Source organism: Notolabrus celidotus, chromosome 7 (assembly GCF_009762535.1).
Source record: "Notolabrus celidotus isolate fNotCel1 chromosome 7, fNotCel1.pri, whole genome shotgun sequence".
Taxonomy (NCBI): Eukaryota; Metazoa; Chordata; class Actinopteri; order Labriformes; family Labridae; genus Notolabrus; species Notolabrus celidotus.
The window spans coordinates 1771177-1781567 of NC_048278.1; positions in this window are offsets into that span (position 1 = coordinate 1771177).

The following is a 10391-nucleotide window of genomic DNA, read 5'->3' on the forward strand; positions in this document are numbered from 1 at the left end:
ATTGAAAAGAATCTGACTTATGTGGTCCAGTTTGTTGATTCAGGTTATATGCATTGGTAAGGTAAGAACCGTGTGCTCACTTCACCTTCCCAACAAAAGACTAGGCTTACCTGCCCTAATTTATATCACCTGGTGACCAGCTGCAGCCATTCAAAAATACTGTCAAAGAAAACAACACCATCTAGTGGTAAACAAATTACCCAGACAAATGGCTCCTGCAGCTTGCTTTAATACTCACATTGATGACATTGACAGTTTCAAATGGAAGCAAAGTGTCTTGATAGTGAGAATAACGAACTTCTCAATAAGACATGACTGAGATCTGTCTCTTGACAAGATTATCCCACTCTTAATGTTTACATATGAGTACCAGCCTTATAACATTATATACAGTCGTTGTAGTAAGAGGAATTGGAAGACAGAAGCCAGGAAAGCTGTTCTTTCCCTGAAGTTTAAACAAGTGGCAACTGATGCAATGGATTAACCTCAATAGTTAACCTCCAAAACTTGCTAGAAAACAGCCTTTGAGGTATTTGTTATTGAGGTGTGAGTGTTTGTAAAGTGGCTGCCCCCTTATTCTTTAAGTTGAGTTTTATTGACCACAGCCAAAGTTGATTCCCCCCCTGGGAGGAACAGGTACAGGTGTGTTGTGCACTGTGGTGGGAATCAAGACCTTAACGTGCCTGTGTTCAGAAATGTGTGTGAAAAATCAGGACAGGTGAGTCTGTCCTTTATTATCCTCTGGCATCCAGTGAATCCCTGTTGCATCACACTGACCCTGGCAGCGTGCCATGCATGCTGCTGCCTTAAGAGGCTTGTGTCAAAGTAAAGCAGATCACATCCTGATACATGACACTGCAAATCTGATTGGTGCTGTGAGGCAGCTTGAAAGGTGGATGGGGGCTGACTCTTTAAGTGGTTCGCTGGACGGGAAATGTTTTAAGTCTGAGAAATGATTTCTAGTACAGTATCTTTTATTCTGTTTTAAATTATAACACAAATCATTTAAGATTGTTTTCATACAGAGTAGAGTCTGTCTTTAACATTTAACTGATACATTACATTAAAACCCTCTGTAAGCCCTAGGAAAAAGTAACGTTGAAGGTCTTAAGGCGATCAAAAATGAGCATTGCTTTAAACTGATATAAATATGTCATATATTGATGGATCATTCCAATTTTTTTTTAAATCTCTTAATTAACTTCAGTATTAATGTGACATACTGAATGTTCCCTAATATTATAATTAACCCTTTAGTTACGACGTGTTTAAGAGCCAGAGAGAGGAATTTAGGGGAAGAAAAAAACACCAAAAATGGATCAGCTCCTGCATAATATAATGAAAACTGGAATTCTTTTTTTGAGTCAACACATTTTGACATATGTTGATGACTTACAACAACACTTTTTTTATCACTGCATTATTTTTCATGTAATGTCCTATGTTTAAAAAAGTTACGTTGAAGGTCTTAAGGCGATCAAAAATGGGCATTGCTTTAAACTGATATAAATATGTCATATATTGATGGATCGTTCCAATTTTTTTTTTAATCTTTAAATTAACTTCAGTGTTAATGATACATACTAAACATTCACTAATATTATAATTAACCCTTTAGTTACCACGTGTTACAGTGCCAGAGAGGGGAATTTAGGGGATGAAAAAACACTAAATTATTATCTCCTGTATAATACAATGAAAACTGGAAAAAAAAATTTGGGGTCAACACATTTTAACATATGTTGATGACTCACAACAACACTAATTAAATGACTGCATTATTTTTTTTGCAAAGTCATGTTTTTTATCAAAAAGTCACAATTTTGGCCTCAAATTGACCAAAAGTGGGCAGTCTAAACTGTTATAAATATGCCATACAATAATATATTTTTTCAAATTTTGAAAAAAAATCTTTCAATGGAAGTCATTCATCACTATCAATTGAAACAAATTTTATTTTCAAAAGTTTAACCCTTCATATGCCAGTCTGTGACTGATCCTTTGTTATGAAAAAACCCATGAAAAGCGAATGAGCTTTCTCTATAGGTTTTTGGCTATAATTTGATCCCCCTACACACACACACACATTACTGTCACCATGCACATATACATACATCAATCTCGAGGATCAATATCAACACACAGAGACCTTCCTTGGTTGAATCTAATTTCAAAATTGCATGGAAGGCTCCAAAATGTAAAACTATAGCTAAAATTCCCAAAAAGAGCCAAAAAAATGATAATCAAAACCTACATGAAGTTTGGCCCACAGTGGAAACATGAAAAGTGGTTCATTCAGCTGAAAACCCTGAACATCATAGATTTTGAAGGCAAACCTACAATGTCAAAGCTGTTTTGAAAATAAATATGATTTTTTCCTGCAGAATAATGACATTCAAACTTTGAGTGTTTTATGCTTTTAGGTGGGGACTTAATCAGGGCATTTTTCCCATAAGGAATTCATTACTCCAATTTTGGCTACAGATATTCCCACACACACAAAATAATTTCACTAAACACACACATACACCACTTCCAGACATCTCAAGGTATGCAGTGAACTCAAAAAAGTCTGAACCCATTTGCCCTTTGGTACTCTAGAGCAGGATTTGTGCCCCTAGTGGACAAAGGGAGAGTAGCATGAATTTGGCAAAGGGATGAAAACTAAGAAAATGGCGCGATCTGGTGTTCTATGGTAAAAATCAAAATTTTAGGTCCCTGTGGTTTGGTTCACAACAATGAGTAACTCAGAACCTTTTTTTCTGATGTAGTAATTCCAGGATCAAAAAACGTGGTTTGAATGGGTTTCAATGGCTGCCATTTTTGGCTTAAGAGCACGAACGTTGGTAAAATGAGTACACTGGAAGACATTACACTTACCAAATCATATATGTAAAAATTTTGTAAATTGACCCAAACAACTCCACTGTCTTTAATATCATGCCCCAAGCTTAGAAAAAAACACCAAAACACAACAGGCCAATATTGCGAATGACCAAAAATGGGCTAAGGCTTACAGAGGGTTAATTCATACCAAACTCAAAAGTTAGAACAAAAACATGGCACAGTCTCGACAAGAGTTTAGAAAATATGACCAAACTGTTGGAATCAGTTCACCACTGCTGTCATTTTTCTCTCGCATCACTTTCAGGTTGGGGAGCTAAAATGCTAAATTGATGCTATACTGCTTTGTTGAATCGTAGATGAGCTTCTAGTTATTAAATGTAGATGCTTTTTCCTGTCTTTCTGACTCTACTCATCACACCACATTCATACACTGAAGGCAGATGATGCTTCTGTAGGGGACTGTCAAAATGAGCTCATACATCCCTATTCAATCACCCAGAGCAATTTGGGGTTCAGTGCCTTGCCTGATTTAGTGACTACCCATCATTAGTGTACTCATAATCGTGCCCTCATGATCTGAAACTGAAATGCCCTCTTGTATTCTGTTGTTGTAATTTAAACATTACAAAATCCCCTCTCTGATGCCCTTCCAGTGGATAAAATGTAAAAAAAAAAAACTCTGTAGAAGCCCCTCTAATGAATTAAATGTAAAAAAGTGACCTTGGATGCCCATGTAAAGAATTTTATTTAATAAAGTCTCTCTCCTGATGCCCTTTTAGAGAATAAACTGTGGTGAAATGCTCTAATACTAGCTTAACTGTATTTTACCCTTTATTATTTAGTTTATTATTTAGTCATGCAAGGTTTGTGAGTTAAATTTAACAGCCCAGAAAGTGATTGTTGTGAATGAATGGATTCACTATTATTTCAAGCAGCAACCTTCGGTCTAAAAATATGAGTCCAATGCAGAAGTGTTAAAAGCTGCAGTTCATGGAGGATCCGCTTGAGGCTGGCTCTGGAAATACCAGAAGTCACATACACATGAATGGGAAAAAGCCGATCTTTACAGCAGAAATAAACATGTTTACAGTCTGGTTCATAAGACGAGTGTAGTCTGAATAGCTCATTTCTCGATGTCCTCTCACTGTGAGGGGGGTGAATTTTTTTCTAAAGCGGCAATGTCGAAGATATTGAGATTACCAGTCTTCCAATGAGAGGCACAGCTGACTGCAGGAACACTGTAGCTGTTGGCGAGGAGGCTCAAACTCCGCCTCTTTACGTCACACTGGCTCGACAGAAGCAATATGGCTGCAGACGCCGATGATTGGTCTCATAACAGCACTTCAGAAACAGATGGGTGACGTCGCGGATACCACGTCCATATTTTACACAGTCTATGTTTTCTTTATATCAAAGTGTTCAGTTTTAAAACAACCTTGTGAAAAATAACTGATGGAATTTTACTAAAATGTGAGATTCATGCAAGGAGTTGAATTTTTCTTTTTAATTTATGTACCGCTCCCATGGCTTTTCCTATCACTGCTATGCAGATGATACACAGCTTTTCCTGTCTTTTCCACATGACGACACAACTGTCTCAGCTCGGATCTCATCCTGCCTTGCTGACATTTCTAAATGGATGAGGGAACGTCACCTACAGCTCAACCTGTCCAAGACTGAGCTTATTATCATTCCAGCCAGTCCCACTATGGACCCACAGATCAATCTCCAGTTTGGATCTCAAAACCTCATGCCCACTAAGTCTGCCCAAAATCTGGGTGTCATGATCGATGACCAGCTAACCTTCAGGGTTCATGTTGCCTCGATTGCTCGGTCCTGCCGTTTTTCCCTCTATAACATCAAGAGGATCAGACCCTACCTGACAGAACACGCAACACAGCTTCTGGTTCAGGCTCTTGTAATGTCACGCATTGACTACTGCAACTCTCTACTGGCAGGCCTCCCTGCATTCACAGTTAAACCTCTGCAAATGATCCAGAACGCAGCAGCACGTCTGGTCTTCAACCAGCCTAAGACAGTTCATGTCACTCCCCTGCTCATTTCGCTACACTGGCTTCCAGTTGCAGCTCGCATCAGATACAAAACTCTAATCATGACTTACAAAGCAGTCACCAAAACCGCTCCAGTCTACCTGGAACCCCTCATCCAGGTCTACTGCCCTTCTCGCCCGCTACGCTCAGCCTCTGAAAAGCGCCTAGTGCTTCCAGCACACAAGGCCTCAAAATCAAAATCACTAGCTGGACTCTTCTCTTCTGTTGCCCCTAAACGGTGGAATGAATTGGCCAACTCCATTCGATCTGCAGAGTCCCTCTCTACTTTCAAAAGACAGCTAAAGACCCAGCTCTTTAAGAAGCACTATGCACTTAGCTAGACTGTTCTCCACTGTTGTCCCCAGTGGCAGATCATGTCTTCCAGCTACAGTTGACTCATACTGTCCTGCTCTACTCTGGGAATCTGTGTTCAGCTCTTAAGTGACCCAGCACTTGGTACTTTGGTCATTATTGTGGTGATGTTACTTGTTGATGAAGATAATGGAAGCTCTTAAATGGTTTGGTTGCTTCATTGTAGATGTTCCTTATTTTGAAAAAAAATTAAAAAAAATAAAATTCCTTATTTACTTTTGTGCATTGCCTTTACACTGCTTGGCAGTACCTGCACCCAAATGGACTTGAAGCACTTTGTTACCCGTACAGATCTTGTTTCCTCTTGTCTAGATCTTTGCTTGTGTTGTTCTTGTTCTTGTATCCCTTTGGATAAAAGCGTCTGCTAAATGACATTGTAACATTGTAACATTGTAACATGTACCAATGATTATTTGTTTTCCTTTTACGACAAAACACTTCCAGCATTACCTCTGCCTCACTATATTTAAATGAACCCTAAACTGTGAAGATCAGGGGTCTGAGAGGAGGTGTCCTTCTCATTAAAGTTCAAATCTGGCCAATGATTGTCCTTTCACCATTTCTCCTTTGACAAGTAACTGAAAACATGGATGGTGAAAATCCAGAGGGTCATGGAGCCAAAGCACAACGATATATAGCAGCAGACATCCGTTCCAGGGAGATCAGCTGGTGGAGGCAGGTTCAGTTTGTGCTCGAGCAGCATGGATCCAAATTTGCTCTCCTTGAAGATGCCCCCGTCACTTTCCCTTCCATATCCTCCAACATCAGCCATGGTAAATCGATACCTGGCGTCACAGGTGACCATCAGCACGATGGTCCCCCGTGCTCTGCCGAAACCGATTAAGCGGTCGTACGTTCCATCTCCTCCGACGTCTCCTCTCTTGTTTTCTTTTCAATAGCTTCAGTATGATCAACTGCTGCTCAACATTTATCAGCTCCAACGCCAAAATACTACGCTCGATGTCAGTCAACATGTTTCACTGAATACAAACAAAGGAACTGACGTATTATACGAAGCAAAACCGGAAACTGGGGCTCTGACAAGCATAAAAAACACACTGCCAACTAGCGTTTAGGTGGAGTATTGCAGCGCGTCACAGACACTCCGACGCAGAAGTATGACATGTCCACATCTGCGTAGGTGCTACGCCGTAGCACCTACGCAGAAGTATAAATCAGCCTTAAGCCTGCAAGTATTACCACTTCAACCATTGCTCAGTTAATAAGACTATCATAAGATAAGACTTTATACCTTTGCTATTGCATCTTATTAGCACTTTAAACTTAACTGTTTGCATTGCATTGCTTGTTATGATATTGGCTAAGAAGTTGTTAATGCTTACATGAACTATATCACATGATAGCTAATCATCAAATGGGTTGATTTAACTTGAGTATGTGCAACTCTCTGTCAGATCATTTTGTTAAACTGCAAAATTTGAGCTTCCTACTTGAGCATGGCTGCAGATGAAAACAGCTGCTGTCACTGCACCGAAACACCAAGGATCAGGAGAGTTCTGTATCAGTTTTTGCACAAGTCCAGATCATATCTGGAGATGTACTTATACGCTTTATGTCAGGTCAGATAGGGAGCAGGATTTCCCCCATACATAACACAAGACCAGATAATATCTTGAAATATATGGACTCAATTGGCTGGAGTACAACCAAGTCTCGAGAAATACTGAGCTGACAAGGTATGCAGCATGCAGCAGGTAAATATCTACGTACCTCCGAATAAGGGTCCCATGATTCCAGAGATCAGATATGCTCCAGAGAATATATAGTGTGAATTTCATCATATATGAGGCATGCTTCTCTGTGGGGTACAGATCTGGGGTATTTTTCAGAGTGTGTTTGAAAGCAGCCTATGCCAAACTACCCTTTGATCAACACCTTAACTTCTTGATGGATCACAAGATCAACTTTAATCTGGATAATTTGCACTAAATACTCATACAGTGAGGCGTCTCACAGTTTGGTTAGTCCACTTTGTGCAGCAGGTCGACCTCAGACCATCAAACAGCAACAGTGAAAATTTGAGTTTTCATTTATTTGATCATACAACCATTTATACAGAGTGGAATGATATATGTCTTTACAGTATAATACACAATTCAAGTAGCACATGAATATGATTCCATACTTGCATAACGTACAAGGGAAAATACAAAAAAGCATTTTACCATCAGTCATGGTATTCAAACGGTTCAAGGGTGAATTTTTATAAATATTTCTAAATGCACTCACTCATGCACGCATTGCTCACATTCACAGGATCCAGCACAGAGAGAATGACACTGCATAGACAGGCTACACCTGGAGTCTGAGATTAGAAGAAATGTGGTGGCTTGTAATCTAAGTGTTGACTATGAATACATACAGGAGTTTATACACACTTTACAAATCTTTTTACACAAAAACGCACAATAAAACACTTTTTAAACATTGGAAGACGGGGACCAGTGTGGGTTCATCCAATTTTAGACAGATTATTTCTTTTCGAAGACACACGTGTTTAATTGTATGGGAAATCAATGAATAAAAAATGTTGAGTTAAAATCCAGCAGTGACACAAAAATACGATATTGAACCCGTAGATGAGTGGCTGAACTAATGTTTCCATGAGTATCTCAACAGGGAATTCTGTTTATTCATCAAATAAAAGGAAAACAATGAAATAAAATAAAAAAAATAAAAAAGCAACATGAATGTGAAGTGATACCTGAGGAAATCTGTGTTTTTGGGAAGCAGTGGAAAATCCATGAACAGCCTTTACGTCTGTTTGCAATAATTTCCATCTTCTGTTGTCGTAAGGGACTGAAACACTTTAAAGAAGAACTACCAGAGGTAAAAGATAATAAAGATCTTTGGGAGTATATTTCATCTTTGATATCTGACAGCAGGATAAGAAGGGGAATGAATGAGTGATGAAGTTGTGCGCTGTTTCTTGTTTGAGGGCGGTCAGCGAGCATTAGGTGGTTAAACTGAAGACCAGATGGACATTCACCTCGTTCGGTGGGACAGAGAGGCCTTAAAGGACTCATCTGGCATGCATCTATAGATTTTATCAGATTACAGTTTGCTCAGAGAAAGAAATGAAATGAAAGCACCTCAAAACAAAAACGTATTCTACAGAATGAAAGTGAGCATTCAAAAACAGATTTTTCATAACAGACCTCTTTATTGTCGTTTTCTTCAGAGTCGTAATCATTCCAAACCTCTTCAGTGAAGTTGCTTTAATGAGTTGATGGAAACACACCCTTTTGTTTCTGCAAAATATGGAAATTCACTGCAGGAGAATTTCTTTAAATGTTAATTTTTAAATGAAGAATAAAAATACGGGCCGACTTAATTTATCGTTTCATGTTTAGATTTTAATCCTGCAGCTCTTTTGGCTTTTATAACCCTGACTGATCGTGAGAGTGGGTTGAAACACTTCACACATGTTCTTCTCTCTGCTCTTAAACATGCTCTTTACTAAATATGAAGAGGAGGGCCCATCCCACAACAGGATTAAAGATAGCTACTGTTTACTAATGGAGAAGCGGCTGTAAACAGTGTAGAGACTGATCGATCTGTGGGCTATGATCTGAAACTAATCAGATAATCTGTGCTGAACATCGTGTTGGCCAAAGTACGGGACTAGATTACTGCTCAGGTGGGGGGATTCAAGACTGTCGTAGTCTGAGCCCTTTGTGTGTTTGTACACGGCATGTTATACAGTACATGGTGTGTTTTACATCAAAACATTACAAAAGAAACCAGTTGATACTTGTCAATATTGAGCACTCTTTTTTTATGAATTCGAAAAAATAAGTAAAACACAATGAAGACCACTAATCCCAAGTCCACCACTTGTTGTCCAGACTGCGTCACGTACTGGTCAATGTGACAGTGACTCACATTTCAATGCACAAAGTCGTCCGGTATTTGTGGGGATACCAAAGTAATCTCTCTGTGAAGTGGTGCATTTAAAGGCAAACGCATCCCAAAAAGTCATGCTCACAGGCTTGTTATATGAAAAACCAGAGTGATCTGGATCTACATGAAATAGAAGCACAAGCTCTGAGCATGACAGCAGGTTTGCCGATGCAGTTTCGGTCCGTCCTATCTCTATCTCTACCTTAACTATTTAGCATTTGTATTCTATTAAAGAGAATCAGGGAGGGGAGGTAAAGTAAGTTCGGCCAAATATGTGTTTAATCTCTCCAGTTCAAGCCATCAGCTTTAATCTGACAATGATTTAGCCTCTGGGATTGACAGATAACTTCGGATGCATTCGGCCGAGGCCTCCTTTTTTGTGCGTTGGTTAATTTACCATCTGGCGAGCAACTTGGGAGGCGAAACCCTGAGTCAGAGCGGCTGATTCTGCATTGACATGCAGAACCAGTTTGGAGCTTTTCTCTTGATACGAAGACGTGGAACGATAAGGGGAGGTGGGATGAACACGGTTGGAATCTAAATGTACATAAAGCAGCTATCACACGTATGTGTTGCTCTTGCTCTTCCTCATTTGTTCCCATAAAACACAGGCTCTCTTTTGAAACATAGTCTCTTTCAGCCCCCATGTTCCACTTTTACCTTCATGAGTAGTGGAGGTACTTCTAACAGCCACACAGTCCTCTCGGTGAAAAATCAATCTCTGCTGATCTTCAGGGGAAATTTTCATCCCTCGTGGCTTTACCACGACCGGTCCATGAGTTGCTTGCAGCATTTTTCAACCAAAAGCTTCCGCTGAATGTCGTCACATAATACAAAGATACAGAAGTCCCTCCAGCCGGGTGGCATGGAGTCTGTTGAATGACATACAGGCTTGCAAGCCGGTGCTGCACGGCTATGATTCACTGGTCTGAGTTTGCAGCATTAATTAAAGTCAGTGCCTCTGTCTAACCGGCATGTGTGTGTGTGTGGGTGTGTGTGTGTGTGTGTGTGTGTGTGTGTGTGTGCGTGTGTGCATTCTTTGCGTCATAGTGAGTGTATAGGTACATGTGTGTATCTACTGTGCATGTTTGTGAGACAGGTACGAGACAGTTTTGTTTCTGCGAGCATGTTTTTCCTCTCCTACAGTACATCCTGCTTCATTTCTGAGTTCTGGAAATCAAAACGCAGCGCTCCCTC